This window comes from Schistocerca piceifrons, chromosome X, assembly GCF_021461385.2.
Source record: "Schistocerca piceifrons isolate TAMUIC-IGC-003096 chromosome X, iqSchPice1.1, whole genome shotgun sequence".
Taxonomy (NCBI): domain Eukaryota; kingdom Metazoa; phylum Arthropoda; class Insecta; order Orthoptera; family Acrididae; genus Schistocerca; species Schistocerca piceifrons.
In genome coordinates, this window is record NC_060149.1 from 744,297,524 (window position 1) to 744,315,655 (window position 18,132).

An 18,132-nucleotide genomic window follows, 5' to 3' on the forward strand; every position below is an offset into this window, starting at 1 on the left:
TCTTCGGTTTTTACGTACACAATCTTTCAACCAGCAACACAGCTTTAATCAGATGCCGCTAGTGATTCTAAAAAGCTCCATCCACAACCTGAGACACTGAAGAGTTTTCTGTACTGTAAAACTGTAGAATATTTCGCTGTTTGTTCTGAGAATTGTCAACTGCTTCGTGATGGGAACATTTCACGTCAATAGGCAATACAGACACAGCATCAAGAGGCTGAGCGTGTCATGCAAATGGGTAGGATTGTTACTTCTTTCTCCAGAACATATCCCTCGACAGAATCAAACCCGCACACTGGTCTTTCCCTTCACTCTGGCGGTTTTCTCTTCAGGCAGCCATAGGAACCATCCAAACGATAGAGTTTGTTGCTTGGCTTACACATAGAGGTTGTTTACATGCAAGTGACGGATGTACCTTAAATCATCAGAAGACCAGTACTCCTCCTCACTCATTCGAGGGTTATTCGGCTTGGCATAACTCTGCACGCACTGGGGAAGTCCCGCGCAAATCCTACGTTCATAGAAGAGTAGCATCTCAACATGGGTCAAAAGTTCGATGCTGACGCGTGTTCTTCTTCACATTGCGTTCCACGGAAGTCGTGGCGTGGTGTAAAAGAAAGCAGACTCCAGAGAGTACATACACAGGCACACACTCTGAAATATCTCGAAAATGTCTGCGAACTTGGATTGTTTGGGGGAAGAGACCAAACTGCGAGGTCATCGGTCTCATCGGATTAGGGAAGGACGGGGAAGGAAGTTAGCCGTGCCCTTTCAAAGGAACCATCCCTGCATTTGCCTGGAGCGATTTAGGGAAATCACGGAAAACCTAAATCAGGATGGCCGGACGCGGGATTGAACCGTCGTCCTCCCGAATGCGAGTCCAGTGTGCTACCACTGCGCCACCTCGCTCTCTGCGAACTTGTGCACATCGGTACTCACGTATAATTCAGCACGTTCTCCTGGACCAGAGACATAGAAGTCCTTCAAATATTCAACTCGTGTTAATACTCTGCATCTGTTATTGCAGTGTCTGATAGTATACTGGAGAAGGCAGTTACGTTGGGCAGTGTGGTTCCGAGGAGTCTCTCCGTCTAATCCAAATATTCGTACGGAAAGCACTCCATCGTCACAAGCTGGCACCGCGTTTCAGCGGGATATGCAGCTATGGTGACATGCATGGCGCATTGTATTTGGAAGAAACGCATGTTTAAAAAAAAAATGCTGTTTTGAAGAGCGCACCGCAGCGCGTTGTGTGAAGCAGTCGCCCTCCGTTTCTGGCGGTGGCGCCGCTGTGGTAATCGCAGCTTTGGTGTATCCCTCTGGTGGGGAAGCGGAAAGGTTGCCTGTTCACGTGCATTTAAGGGGCGCTATGAGGTCGGCAGAGACCTTCCATGCGTTCCCCCATTTTTATATCTATGTTCACCATATTCCCTTCTTCGTATATTTTTCACTGTATTCTATTGTTTGTTCTATGTCTTTCTTCTGAAGAGCAGCGCATATGATGCTGCCGGCCCGCCCCGATGGTGAATTGAAATACAATAATGAAAAGAAAAAAAAAGGTTGGTAGATGTGAGTCGGTCAGTCGAGGCGAGTCTAGTCAGTTGGTCAGCGGGCTCAGTGTCGGGCAGTCAGCGTCTGTCTGTCGTCGGATTGCGAGTATGTCTGTCGTTTGGATCAAACTTTAAACCAGAAAATGAGAGTCTTGCCACTCCGCCAGTAATAGAACTCAGCTAGTGGTCGCCCGGTCGGGGCTGAGTTCCTGCATCTGTCTGCGCGTTAGGCCGACAGTCTGCTCGAGTTGCTCGGGCAACGGTCATTGGCGGTTGGATTGGTCGGTTGGTTGGTCGCGCACTGAGACACGAGATGACTTGTCCGCCTTGAGCGTCGGCGCATGTGAGGTCCCCACGTGAGTCCAGTGGGCAGCGCCGTATAGAAAGGGGTAGTGGCTTCGTGGTTCACAAGAGAGCAAAAGGAGCGAAACCACGACATCGGGCTGGCCAGGGCGAGCTGCGACGCCGTGCGACGGGAGAACGGCGCGCCTTCCTACGTCCGTTGAAGCGGCTGGCTGCGGACGGTTCGGGAGAGCGTTGGGGGTGCTGCGCCAGGTCTTCGCCAGAAATCGCAGTTTATTAGAAGTTAAGTGATTGGAGATATGTTGTTTCATTTACTTGTTAAATTCTACTTGTTTTCTTGGTGAGGTCACCAGCCGCTTTGTTTTGCGGTCGACCCACCATTTTTCTCCGTTCGCCCACCCGTGGGAAGGTGGTTATTGTGATGCTTAAAGGCCGAATTCTTGAAATATGTTTCTGTCTTGCTTATCATCTTGCGAGGTGGTAGATTTGTAAGGCAGAGCATGTTGTACATTTTATGTAAGTCTGCATTTTATGGGTTTTATTTAAATAGTCATTTTAGGTTATAAGCTTGCCACACTTCCACCGTAAGAGTCCTTTAAAAAAAATTGCACTTTCGGTGGCAATAAATTTGAGGGTTGTACCGTTTCCATTCCTCTTACGGGGTGCATAGTTTACATGAAACTTTCTGGCAGATTAAAACTGTGTGCCGGACCGAGACTCGAACCCGCGACCTTTGCCTTTCACGGGCAAGTGCTCCACCAACTGAGCTACCCAAGCAATTTTCATCTGCCAGAAAGTTTCATATCAGCCCACACTCCGCTGCAGAATGACAATCTCATTCTGGATGCATAGTTTACATGTTTGTATAAGTTGTTAAAATTTTTTTGTTTAAGGTAATCTGGTGTGTTGCAGATTTGCACCAGTGTACTCTTTCAGAAGTTGTTGTGAGCGGTCATGACTACGGCCGTGTAGAAAGGGAGCAGGCAAGCTTCTCAGCCCGAAGGCTCCGACTGTTAATATTGTTCTTTCCTCTAAATAAAACTATAACTTGATATTTCGAGGATACTTTTCTGCTTGTAATTTTAAATCTGATTTGAAAAAGCTTTTAGGAATAAATTCACATTTGTTAAAGGTAATTTTCCCTCAGTTACTTCCTGGCAACTACTTCCACGCTCACCTAGAATGATTAAATGTGTGAATGTTCTTGATGAATCTCCAGTAAATAAAGTAAATTCTTTAAGAAAAGATTTTGAAAGTAAATTCACGGTTCAGCATACATGAAGCCTAGCGCATCCAGGAAGCGGAGCTATATTTTTTTGCGTCATTCGCTTAGAAAATGAAATGTACTATTCAACGGTATCAGGAATGACAATAACCTTATCCCCTTTCAAGCCGAAATTACCCAAGTGCTCAAAACAAGAAGATGATCATCATACTTGCTCAAATTGTGGAAGAAGGCGTTTAAGTGTTATGATAGCTGGTACTTCAAGTTGCATGCGTTGTGAGCTGCTCCACAACTTATGAACAGGAAACAGCCCTCTCTTAATTATGTGAACTGTGGACAGGAGTAAACTGGGGACACGTGAACTGAGGACAGAGGAATAGTCAGCCAGCGTCACGCGGGAGACACCTCGAGGAGGGTGACTGATTGTCTCCCATATTCGCCGCCGAAATTACAACCAAACCGTCAGTCAACAAACACATAATTGACAAACATCAAATCGTCACAGATAAGTAGCTAGGTTTCTTCTTCTTCAGTTCTTGTGGCGTTCAGTGCTTCATGAATGGCAATTTCAAAATAGATGAAAACATCTTTCGGTTGGATATCGTGGGCATGAGAATTTTGCGCAACATGCTATAACGCTGTTGTGTATGAACACGAACGTTTATCAACCAGGTGGACGAATACAGGTGTTACGTAGGCACTACCTTTCAGATCATGAATGGTGAATAATTGTGAAGTACCGTGAAGCACTCTTGAACGTATCATCTGCACACATTTGCGACACTCACTCAGTACCTTCAAATTAGTATGTGTTGAAAATATAATGACGTTGTTCACATCATCGTTCGTCATCAAGAACTGTTCGTCAAGACTCGGATTCAGTGTGAGGAGCTTAATATTGATATGCGTTTCCTGTTTGATACAGGGTAATTTTGAGTGGACTGCAGACCGTGCACAATGTATGTTGTACTGAATGCAGCTTTCGTCTCCCTGTATGAGAGTTTCGATCACTATTCTTCATCAGCTCCTGATACACTTAGTTAGTAAGTAGTTAATAAACAGAAATGAATAAAACTGAGTGGATGAGCAGATCGAGGCGTTTTTCGAATGTGAGTAAATTATTGTCCGCTGTTCACGAGTTTCGATAGCGAGAGTCGAGGGGCGATTATCGGACTAACCGATAACCCGGCGTGGTCCACAGTTCACATGGCAACATAATGAGATGGAACCCTGTGTACGCAGTTGACATGTAACTAGTTGCTCTGCGGAACATCCCTCTACGTGGAGTTAACGCTTTTCTATCAAGTGGCAGCCCACTAATATGACTGTCAATTGCCTGATCATATAATGCATCAGTCTCATGCAAGCCGATGGTGGGAATGTTGTTTCAATAAATACCCTCAACTTCCCAGGCAAATTATTCGAGCTCAGACAGTAGCCATTACGTATAATTAGAATTTGCTGCAATTAGATTCTACGAGCATACAGGCTGATATACTACCGCATACGGTACATCCCGCAATGTGATTTTGTATGAAAGGCAATGGGATCGCCTTCACAACGTGCCACAGGTGCCAGGACCCAGTCGAATTCGGCCTGTACGACGACAGGATATCGCTCGTGGTGGTGGACGTTCTCCATCTTTAAGGGCTTCTTAACCTCGGTAGGCATAGTCACTCGTACCTGCTCCTGGCTTGAGCAGCCAATGAGGTGTCTTTGAGGTACTCTTCTTGGTCAACAAATCTAAATGTTGGGCCGCTGGTGAGCTAATTTTGAAAAGTTGTTTGGTCCAACTACTTTATGCTTAATTTCGTTGTTCTGTGCAGTGCGCTCACGGCCAACTTCTTGAAGTTCCATATCATGTACTACCAGGACCAGGTTTGATTCCGTGTAGAAACAGATGTGCCGAGAGACTGTATTTATTTCAAGTGGTAAAGAGTACAGCAACCCCCCCCCCCCCCAAATACCGTGTGTGGCCATTTTCAATCCTAAAAGACATATAAGAAACTAGTTACAATGAAGTAACATGCATACCTTACTATGTGCAGAGTTGTTTAAGCTTTCCATATAAATCAATATGTGTATCAGCAAATGTAAGTTAAAACAATATAACCACTTATATACACACATATCCCTAGTAGGTCTATTCATGGCGAAGGCTGAATTCACATTGAGGCCGCTGCTCACAGTTATGACTCAGATGGCTTAAGTATACGTCATATCAGTCTATAGTATAGAGTCCTCTACAAGTCTGATGCACTGACAAATTACATTAACTTTATTTTACAATTAGTATGTTTTATCAGTTTATTTATTAGTAACTGAATAACTTGGGTATTTATTTATTCTAGTCTTCTACTAGTCTACTTGCTCTACCCCCCTCTCTCTGTCCATGTCCTCTTGCGCCCCCCCCTCCCTCTCTGTCCATTTCATCCTTTCTTCTCTCTCTATTTACTGACTCCTCTTCCCCCCTCTCTCTACTCATCCCCTTTCTCTTTATCCACATCTCCTTCCTCCTATTTTCACCTGCATCGAGATGACAAGGGGGTTTGTGTTGTCCTCATCATTTCATCATCATTCATGAAAGTGGCAAATTGGACTGAGCAAAGGTTGGGAATTTGTATAGGCCCTGATAACCGCAAAGTTGAGAGCCCCACAAACCAAACATCATCATCATCATCATCATCATCGTCATCATCATCCTTCCTCCTCTCTCTATCACTCTCCCCTGTCCTTGTCCATCGTCTACACCTCTTCCCCTCTCTGTCCATCTCCGCCACCCCCTCACTCTGTCACCTCCTCCATCCCCCATTCTGACCATCTCACCCTGCACATCTCTCCATCCATTTCCTCCTCCTCCCTCTCTGTCAATGTTCTCCTTCCCCCTCCCCTATTTCTGCTCCTTCCGCCTCGGTTCAACTCCCCCTCCCCCTCTCTTTGTCAGTCTCCTCCTCCACCTCACTGTCCATTCCCTCCTTGCACTTTACCATTCATTTCTCCCCCTATCCCTCCTGTGCCCATCTTCTTCTCTCCCCTCTCTCTGTCTATCTTCTCCTCTTCCCTTTTGCTATCCATTTCGTCCTCCCCCTCAGTCTGTTCGCCTCCTCTTTCGCCATCTCTCTGCCTTTCTCTTCCTCCTCTGTCTCTGTCCATCTCCCCCTCCCCTATTTCTGCACATCTCCTTCTCCTCCTCATCCTCCTCCACTTACCTGAGACTTTCTCTTCTTTCTACCCCCCCCCCCCTGTCTGTCCATCTTCTCATTCCTTCTCTCTCTAAGTTATCACACTCACTCCAGTAAGAGGCTGGTGATTCTTACCCCTACAGTATTTCTCTCCTCATCGTTACTAAGATGTGTACCACATGTGACTGAAATCTTTCTGTGCAGCTACATTTGACACACTTCAAGTGTATTTATACATGTATTTCACCTGTATGTCTAGCGAATTTCACCTTGCAGTTTCATTTTCACGCAGCTTAATCTTTATGATGTCGTATCTCGTGAAATGTGGTCTGTACAACGATACAGTTTTGTAGTTACATACAGTGGTATACGTGCTTCTGTCTGCGAAATGTGTTCTGGGTAGAGTTAGTAGCAAAGAAGTAATACATTTAAATGTCACACATACCTGGACAGTCTCTCACGCATCTCATTGTTTATCACGTCATATCCCCAGAACTATGTGTTGTACAATGATATATTTTTGTATTTTCATTCAGTGGCAAAAGTGGATACTGTCTGAGAAAAGTGTTGCACTTAGATTTAGTAGCAACGAAGTTACAAATTTAACGTATTACATGATGCAGTAGTTCTTCACGCATCTCCGTCTTTATGACGTCATTTCTCTTAAAACAAGTGCCGTACAATGATGTAATTTTCCTGGTACATCCAGCAGTATATGTGAATACTGTTTGAAAAATGTGTCATGAAAACAGTTAGTGGCAAATCCAGCTGCAATCCTCGGATAATTTAATGATAAGACGACTTCTCGCGATAAGCGGGAAATCCAGGTTCGAGTTCCGATCCGGTACAAATTTTCATTGTTCTCATTCTATTACACAGCTGAAGGTTGTCCATATTCGCAACTGCGAAAACATTACATGTATAAAATTCCAAAACAACGACACCTTCTGAATCTGGTAAATTGTACAGACTTGCTACTCAGGGAAACGTTAGAGTGGCAAATAGTGATTCAGTTAATACGATCGTTAGTGCGTTAGATAGTATTTGAACCAGTGATGCTAGTGTTGTAGCTGAAGAGGTCAGTGATGGGATGGATTATGTTTCATAACAGAGAACATTCAGAGCACGTAACAACAACAGTTTTTCAGCAATGAGTGAGAGCAGCAAGTATGCAGTATGAATCAGAAGAGAGTGATTTTCAGCTCACTGCATCATCCTCGTGGGCAAAGAGATCCAGTGTGATACATAAAATACGCCACCGTCATGTCATCAAATACGTTTCCAAGAAATAAGTGACATCGATTGAAAAGGCACTTGAAGCTGCCGAATACTTTCAACAGCAGACCAATGCCTTAATTGCAATCTGCGGCCGAGATTCTGTTCTAAAAACCGACCAAACAGGATGTGAATATCGTGTCAATATGAGACGTACGTTGAAATATGGAGGCGAGTAGAAAATTTTTGCTGCTGTTGGTAGCATGAATGAAGTTACACACTCGTACACTGCACAATATTCCATCACTGCGTTCGGAAAACTGATGCTGACAGTGACCTTGCGTTTGCAAAAACACAATGGAAAATTCGGTCCACCGGTCTCTCAAGAAGTTGAAGCTCTCCAGAAGGAATTTGGAAACGTTTATATTACGTGCTCAAAATCGGAAAGTTGACCTCCCAACTGTATCAATCATATTTGGATGATAAGAATCATATTCGTGTTTGCGAATATGGCTGAACTTTGGCTGCGCTATGCATTGTTTACCCTGCTGGTTAGTGTATGTGGATGACGTTGTGAAACCTTATGTGCAGCAAAACAAATTTCGCCTGATACTCGATTCATAGAGTGGCCAAACAGACATGACACTCTACAATATGACGTCCATGGATGATGATGCTCATCTGACCTGCGCCGTAAAAGTGATACCATCTAAATGAACCTCTCTTTGTTAACCGCATAACGTTTACCTTTTACGACAGGTAAGGAATTTCATCGCATGACTTCAGAATCATGCAACATCACAGCAGAGCAGATAATTACAAGATAGAGAGAATCCTATTAAAATACATACATTGGCCCATAACCAGTTACCCGCACTTGCCTTTCAACATATGGTTTTACAGGCTTGGTACGCATCCACATTGATATCTGATAGATCTGTGTTTAACAACGTGAATCAGATATGTTTTCCACGAATAGTGTGCCAGAAAACATTTGAACGTGGCGAGATTTCATTCGTGTGTTGCGCAATGGTGAGAGATATATTTATGTTTTGCCTGATTCTATAGTAAGTTTCACCTCACTGATTGCAAGAATACTCATGAATAAACGATCAGTTAGGATTACGTAATGATATACTTTTGATTTATTTCATTATTCTATATCACAATGAAAATAAGTGCAAATACATTATATATACTTATTAGATTATTATCACACCACCCGATGTTGTACTTAATAAAAGACAAAGAAAAGTATTCCTATTATGAGAACATTATCAGATACATTGAAAAAAGCATCTAAAGAACAAAAGTCACGACCAAGAATCGAACATGGACCAGTAGTCTAACACCTCGACCGCTCGACCGCCGACCTCGCATTCATAGGTGCGTAGGATGACGGACACCCAAGCTACAGTGTGAAAACACGGAAATGTTAATGACTTGAACATATTAATTAATAAAAAACGTTTGCTTTTACATGATCTTTCGATACATAGCATAGAAAATACGATTTTCCGTCATCAATATTGACCCGATTTTTTTTCAATAACTAGGGAGTGTCTAGCAAAAAGACGAAACACGTCATTCTTTATTTTCAATACAGAATTTCCTTGGAAATCTCGATCAGCATCAGGGACCCACAGGCCAGACCCATGCCTTACAAGCCACTAGATTATATTAATAGTTGTGTTGTTTAAGCAGGTGTTTCTACAACTTCGGCTGCTTGACATATTCAAAGGTTTCTCCAGTCAATGTCTGTAATCAGAACACGAATAGTCCGTCACTGAGGCAGTGAAAGAATTTAAAGAATATACGGCTAAAGCAAGAGAGCACAATGAGAAGTTAAAAGGGGGGTTGAAGAATAATTCTAAAGGTTGGATAGAGTGAGAAATTGGAGATTAGTGTGCATGGACGTGATGAAAAATTAACGGAAAGAATAGAGATTAATGCTAAGGAGTTAACTGTAAAGTTAGACGCAAATGCAAGGGGACAGCAGGCTTATGTTACCACTTTACAGAGCCAGATTCATAACTTAGAGCAAAAGTGAGAACCCATTACTGAACATGTTGCAAGAAAATTTAATGTACTTAGTACGCAATAAAGGGAAAAGTTACAATCAGATTTTGATAGGATTAGTTCTGATGTTGAAGTAAATTTATCACAGTTGAAGCAGGTTACAAATAAATTTCAGGAGGTTACTAATCAACAAAATCAGCAGTTGCAAAATAATTTTCAAGATGTAAGGTAGGAACATGAGAAGATTAAGACAGATGTATCACAGAGAACTGAGGTAGTGCCTTCTCCAAAAGTAATCACTCGCGTTTAACTATAAGTTATAATTATACTACATTACTACAGGGCTTAGAACTGAATTTTCAGGAATTTAAAGTCAGTTCAGAGAAGGAGATATCTGAAATTAGGAAAGAGATTAAGCAAACAGGTTTGACGGTTGATGATTTGGCAATTTCTGTGCGGCAGTTGGTTGTCAATAATGAACAGAGTTCCAGTGGTATTGTACCTGCATCACATCTAATCTACAAATGCGTGGCATTGGAGAGTAAACGGTACAGAATCTTCGGGACAACTAGACCTGAAGAAATTGTGACTAACAAAAAACTGGTAGAGGGACTCCTTGCACTACTTAAGGGCACTGGTTGGCTTTACTAGATATACACGGAGCGATACCGCACAATAAATCTAGTTTCAGTGCGGGCAGTGGCGGGTCAGAAGAAAATGGTTCAAATGGCTCTGAGCACTATGGAACTTAACATCTTAGGTCATCAGTCCCCTAGAACTTAGAATTACTTAAACCTAACTAACCTAAGGACATCACACACAGCCATGTCCAAGGCAGGATTCGAACCTGCGACCGTAGCGGTCACGCGGTTCCGAATTGTAGCGCCTTGAACCGCACGCCCACCGCGGCGGCTGGCGGGTCAGACTTAAACTGTTTTAGTTTCTCTGTTAAAATCAATGCAAACCACAAGAAATAATCACTAGAGAATGAGGCGAATGGGAGAGTTATCGTGAAACAATATTAAAGCAGCGGTAGGACATTCTGTATCTGCGTGATGGAACGAGTGCTAGCACATGATTAAAATTATTTCTCGTCGAAAACCGGCAGCGTCTTAGACGGACTCTTAACAGGCGTCCGACTCCGTGCGAGTTCCTTCACGTGCATATGCTTGATGATACTCGTCCGGTCGGAGAACGAAGTACGTAAGGAGGTTGCCCTTCTTACTACGTACGGAGTAGCTGCGGGAAGCAGGGTCAACATGAATAAATCGAAAATTATGCACATCGGTCGAGGGCTGGACGCTCTGCACAGTCCGTTTACGACGGTGGACATCTTGCGTAGGAGTATTGTTCACCCGATCGCTACGGCAATCAGCGGCGGCGAGCTGCAGACGTCTGCTCCAGCACGTCCGACTGCACATACGCAACTATTCACTCAGAACCCACGACCTGCTCCAAAGGATAGAATACACTAATGTTTATCTAGCCTCGCGACTGCTGCACCTGGCACAGGTACCGCCAATGCCACATGGTATTGCTGACAGGTTAATGGCGGCCTTCGGATACTGTGTCAGCCAAGGGATGTTGTTTAATGTCAAATACGAGGCTTTAACTCTCCCACACCATTTTGGAGGACTTAATCTCACGAATGTGCGGAACAAGGCTCTAGCTCTATACCTGAGAGCGACGCTACGAACATGGAACCAACGGCAACATACCATCACGTCGGCGATCCTGGACGTGCTTCTTTCCCCGTCCTTTGAACTGCTGATGGCGGTAGGCACAATGTCGCCTTCCTTCTCTCACGTCGCGCGATTTTTTGCCGATTTTAGTTGTGGTCAGTTACAGATACCTTCTACAAGGATCCTCACTACCAATGAGATATATCGATACTTGAGGCGTCATCATGGTAGCAATGTTGTCGAACTTAAATACCCAACGCGGGATTGGCGACAGATTTGGCGAGCTGTCCATACGCCTCTCCTCACCACGGCAGCGAGATCGTCTTGGTATACATTAATGAACCGCAAGACAGTCAACCGCCAACGATTGTACGACATTCGCATGGTAGATTCCCCACTCTGCCTGCTATGTGGCATGCAGGACACCGACGAACATTCTCTGCAGTGCGGTGAGGCAAAGGATTTTTGGCGGCTGATGCAACGCATCATGGAACTCCTCCGACGCACCGTCGAATTCACGATCGCGACGGACGCTTTATTTTTCCCTGACGCTGTCTTCTTCCCCCCGCAGGAAACGTCGGCAATCCGCTGGATTGGAGGACACGCATCGCACTATGTGCTCTCGCGGACGTCGATATCGGGCATGTATTATTGGCATTATCTACTAGAATATCAAGAAATCATCCGTCGCCACTCCAAATAAAAAACGCACTTTGCGAACTTTCTAGGCAGCATATTTCAAGATCCCCCACGAAGCGGTGGGGAGTCCCAGGTTCACGTAGTTTCGCGGGATAGGATATAACTCCCAGTAAAGAGGCGAGGATGTCACTTCGGCCCTACATTTCTTTCCTTTCTTTTTCATATATGATTTTTCTTCTGGGACATTTCAATTAAATAAATAAGTAAAAAAATTAAATACAATGTTTCCTTCCCGCTGCCTCTCTTTTATCACGTCAGGAGACGGGGACACCGTGGCCAGGCCTCCAAGCACTACCCCTACCCGCTCTGCCCCTTGACCTACTATACCTTACAGAAAAAAAGAGGTCGGATAGAGCGTCTGTCATGTAAGCAGGAGATCCTGGGTTCACGTCCTGATTAGGGCACACATTTTCAACTGTTCAAATAAATGGTTGAAATGGCGCTGATCACTATGGGACTTAGCATCTGAGGACATGAGTCCACTAGAACTCAGAACCACTTAAACCTAACTAACCTAAGAACATCACACACATCCATGACCGAGGCAGGATTCGAACCTGCGACCGTAGCGGTCGCGCGGTTCCAGACTGAAGCGCCTAGAACCGCTCGGCCACACCGGCCGGCTTTCAACTGTTCCCTTTCATATTTATCAACGCCTGATAGCAGGTAATGATCTGGATTTAATTGTAATGTCAAGATATGAATAGGTGTGTAAGATTCTTTTTTATCCTACTTCTGTTGCCACTGAAAAATGATCCTAAGAAGATCACTATAAATGACGTACACAGCTACAATTTAAAGTTACTTCACAGTAAGGACAGAAGTAGATTCGGCATGTGCTTCAAGCCGACTTTTTCGCTGCAAAATAGGTGTTGGAAACACAGGTGTGATTTCAAACACGGGCATAATCCTGATCACAAGCTTGTAAGCCGAGGAAACACAGGGCGAGAAAAATCCTTATAGAAGGCTATGAGACGTATTTTTTTGCAGTATTCCCATTAAAAGAGAAAGTATTTACTCTCATCATAGCGTGGTGAATGGCCCTGCTTGTGATAAAGGCCACCACAGATTTAACATCTGGTGATGCTTTGAAAGGAAGCGCACACTTTGCGCTACATACCGCTGTCTGCCATCCCTATTTTATCATAACGCTTGTGCTCGCCAAGCTGTCTCCTGTAAACGCCTGATCAATGCATGTATTAAAAAAATGACAGCACTGCTAATGTAAATCGCAGTACGCAATTACTTACTGTTCAAACTCATTTTCAGTGTTCTTTGTGGCTAACATTTCCGCCCTGCCACGCAAAGAATCGTGTACGCTTGTAGATTTGATTCAAGGGAAGCAGAAAGCTGGAAGTTGAGTCACCTGCTGCGCCGCAAAAAAAAAAAAAAAAAAAAAAAAAAAAACTTTGTATAAAAGAACAAATGCTGCATTACTCGGCGAAGTAGTTTTCTTTCCGAAAATGATCTACTTTTTGCATAAAAAATTAAAAAGAACAGATTTTGGATTCGCATGTTTTTCGCTATGCAGTTATTCTCAAACTATTGCAGGGAAATTATTCGGTATAAATATTTGATTCTTTTGAACCTCAGTCTCATATCGCAGTCTGATGATGAGGTGGCTATGTTTTCATTATTGGTCATATTAATTACATTTCTTCGAAGTTAAGTATCACGCTTCCTGTTGTTCGAAGAATATGCAGTAAATTATGAGTACAAAGTGCGACTGCTGACGCGAGAGAGGCAGAAATTGGAAGTCTGAAAAATTCGAATTTTTTTTCGAAACGCGTCGCCCAACCATCTCTACAAGCCTTTCGAAAACTTTTGTAGTCATCCGCAAGTAATTTCTGAATCCCATTCCATCCTCCTTTCTTAGGTATCTAGAAAGTTGTACCCATGTGTGTTTCTTACTTAACGAATACAATGTATCCACCAACGTTTATAAGCAATGCTTCTACTTTTTGGTTGTTGAACTTTAGGTCATATATTTCTGCAAACGAAAGCAACAAACATATCGAAATAATTGTTTATGTTCATATCAGACCAATATCTATTTCTCGGCAGTGGAGATTCGTTTACCAGTCGTGTGTATAACTTAAACGTTTCCTTAAAAAAGTCTGAATACGTTAAAGCGCGTCTACACCGAGCGCTCCGCGTTGAACACGTTCCGCATGTTGTCGGTACGTCAAAGGAATAAACTATGTGATCAAAAGTATCCGGACACTTGGCTGAAAATGACTTGCAAGTTCGTGGCGCCCTCCATCGGTAATGCTAGAATTCAGTGTGGTGTTGGCCCACCCTTAGCCTTGATGACAGCTTCCACTCTCGCAAGCATACGTTCAGTCAGGTGCTGGAAGGTTTCTTGGGGAACGGCAGCTCATTCTCCACGGAGTGCTGCACTGAGGAGAGATGTCGATGTCGGTCGGTGAGGCCTGGCACGAAGTCGGCGATCCACAACATCCCAAAGGTTTCTATAGGATTCAGGCCAGGACTCTGAGCAGGCCAGTCCATTACAGGGATGTTATTGTCCTGTAACCATTCCGCCACAGGTCGTGCATTATGAGCAGGTGGTCGATCGTGTTGAAAGATGCAATCGCCATCCCCGAATTGCTCTTCAACAGTGGGAAGCAAGAAGGTGCTCAAAGCATCAATGTAAGCCTGTGTTGTGGTAGTGCCACGCAAAACAACAAGGGGTGCAAACCTCCTCCATGAAAAACACGACCACACCACAACACCGCCGCCTCCGAATTTTACTGTTTGGCAGTACACACGTTGGCAGATGACGTTCACTGTGCATTCGCCATACCCACACCCTGCCATTGGATCGCCACATTGTGTACCGTGATTCGTCACTCCACACAACGTTTTTCCACTGATCAATCGTCCAATGTTTACGCTCCTTACACCAAGCGAGGCGTCGTTTGGCATTTACCGGTGTGATGCGTGGCTTATGGGCAGCCGCTCTACCATGAAATCCAAGTTTTCTTACCTCCCGCCTGACTGTCATAGTACTTCCAGTGTATCCTGATGCAGTTTGGAATTCCTGCTTGACAGATGTCTGCCTATTACACATTACGACCCTCTTCAACTTTCGGCGGTGACTGTCAGTCAACAGACGACATTGACGTGTACGCTTTTGTGCTGTATGTGTCCCTTCACGTTTGCACTTCGCTATCACATCGGAAACAGTGGACCTAGGGATGTTTAGGACCGTGGAAATCTCGCGTACAGACGTATGACACAAGTGACAGCCAATCACCTACCTACGTCCGAAGTCCGTGAGTTCCGCGGAGCGCCCCATTCTGCTCTCTTACGCTGATGTGAAGTGATATGAAGTGATACGAAGTGCCTGGCAGTATGTGGCAGCATAATGTACCTAATATGAAAAACGTATGTTTTTGGGGGCGTCCGAATACTTTTGATCACATAGTGTATGACAGTTCACGCTCACTCAGTCTGAGTTGAGCTGCGCGGCGCCGTGTATAGTGGTTCAAGTTGGGGCGCTGCAGTCTTGAGTTAAGATTACAAGTGCCGCATTTATCGTGCTGTACCGTCATCTAAAAAAGAGATGTTGTCAGTGGTTAAGACCAGTGTTATAAGTATGGAAATGTGCGGTGGAAATAATCATTTCGTTGTACTACATCTTGGCAAGGCACAACAGTTTGATTTTTTTGTCAAATGTCGTTCAAAGACTTAACATCTGTTGTATATGAACCACGAATTATGGACACAGGTTGCACAACAGCAGTGTCAAGCAATCTTTTTGGCAACAGCAGATTCTTTTATAAGTTTCATGTACCTATTCAAGCTATCCAAAATACACTACTGGCCATTAAAATTGCTACACCAAGGAGAAATGCAGACGATAAACGGGCATTCATTGGACAAATATATTTCACTAGAACTGGCATGTGATTGCATTTTCACGCAATTTGGGCGCATAGACCCTGAGAAATCAGTACCCAGAACAACCCCTTCTGGCCGTAATAACGGCCTTCATACGCCTGGGCTTTAAGTCAAACAGAGCTTGGATGACGTGTGCAGGTACAGCTGCCCATGCAGCTTCAACACGATACCACAGTTCATCAAGAGTAGTGACTGGCGTATTGTGACGAGCCAGTTGCTCGGCCACCATTGACCAGACGTTTTCAATTGGTGAGAGATATGGAGAATGTGCTAGCCAGGGCAGCAGTCGAACATTTTCTGTATCCAGAAAGGCCCATACAGGACTTGCAATATGCGGTCGTGCAATATCCTGCTGAAATGTAGCGTTTCGCAGGGATCGAATGAAGGGTGGAGCCACGGGTCGTAACATCTGAAATGTAACGTCCACTGCTCAAAGTGCCGTCAATGCGAACAAGAGGTGACCGAGACGTGTAACCAATGGCACCCCATACCATCACGCCGGGTGATACGCCAGTATGGCGATGACGAATACACGCTTCCAATGTGCGTTCACCGCGATGTCGCCAAACACGGATGCGACCGTAATGATGCTGTAAACAGAACCTGGATTCATCCGAAAAAATGACGTTTTGCCATTCGTGCACCCAGGTTCGTCGTTGAGTACACCATAGCAGGCGCTCCTGTCTGTGATGCAGCGTCAAGGGTAACCGCAGCCATGGTCTCCGAGCTGATAGTCCATGCTGCTGCAAACGTCGTCGAACTGTTCGTGCAGATGGTTATTGTCTTGCAAATGTCCCCATCTGTTGACTCGGGGATCGAGACGTGGCTGCACGATCCGTTACAGCCATGCGGATAAGATGCCTGTCATCTCGACTGCTAGTGATACGAGGTCGTTGGGATCCAGCACGGCGTTCCGTATTACCCTCCTGAACCCACCGATTCCATATTCTGCTAACAGTCATTGGATTTCGACCAACGCGAGCAACAATGTCGCGATACGATAAACCGCAATCGCGATAGGCTACAATCCGACCTTTATCAAAGTCGGATACGTGATGGTACGCATTTCTCCTCCTTACACGAGGCATCACAACAACGTTTCACCAGGCAACGCCGGTCAACTGCTGTTTGTGTATGAGAAATCGGTTGGAAACTTTCCTAATGTCAGCACGTTGTAGGTATCGCCACTGGCGCCAACCTTGTGTGAATGCTCTGAAAAGCTAATCATTTGCATATCACAGCATCTTTTTCCTGTCGGTTAAATTTCGCGTCTGTAGCACGTCATCTTCGAGGTGTAGCAATTTTAATGGCCAGTAGTGTATATCAGCTATTGTCATCGAAGTATGCATATTGTTCTTCGACTCATCGGATTCGAATGTGACATCACTGGTGACCCACTCCGATTCATCACTTAGTTTTGTTTTTATGTGATATTTATTGCCCTTAGGATCCCAAAATTCCTGATTTCTTCTACAAAGAGCTTTAAGTTATTCAGTTTCTTTACTGTTACATGCCATAATTAGTGAGAACACACTGAAGCATTGCGTATATAAACACTCACTGGGTAACTGCACCTGCGAACATTAAGCCATATATGCAGTATGTGGTATGCTGTAACTTGTCAGACTGTACATTGCTTGGTGTCACAGAGCGATAGTCACTTGTCGATTTTCTCTGAGTCGTGTCCACACTGTAAGTCATCCTGAATACCGAGTCTGAGAATCCCATTTCGTGTAGAATTAAAATGCCTGGGAAATACTGCCCTGCAAGCAATGGATTCAAGATGCAATGCCACGAACTCATATGAGTTGCCGTACAGAAACAGCCTTGCGACAATGAGTCGCACCTTTGCGTCTCAGAGCGTACTAGGCTTTAGATTACTGCAGCGTACGCTTTTATTTTCTCCGTCTCTTTCTCAGACGTAAACATGGTGCTGTTAGTCTGGCCACATCTCCTCTTGCCTTTACTAGTTAATGTAGAGAGCTCAGTGGTAAACTACAAATCTAGAAGTCTCGGGTTCGATCCCCGGTCAGTCCTAGGATTTTTATCTCTCACTTATTACTTCTTTCCCTTCTGACAATGTTTGTTTATGTGAAAAATGCAGAGTTACACCGTTGTTCGGAGTCCACGATAGACAGTAGTTTCGTCTATAGCCGGCTGGGTAAGTCAGTTCAAAAGACGGAGGAAGCATGGATATACTACCTCCAATAGGACCACGCGTAACAAACCACTGTGGTGTTGAAAACAGTCTTCGGACTGATGAAGGTTTACTTAACTTACATAGAGCAATTTTAACATTCGTGTTAAACTTACAATGAATAAAGTACAGCAAAAGCAATGCTGACACCCGT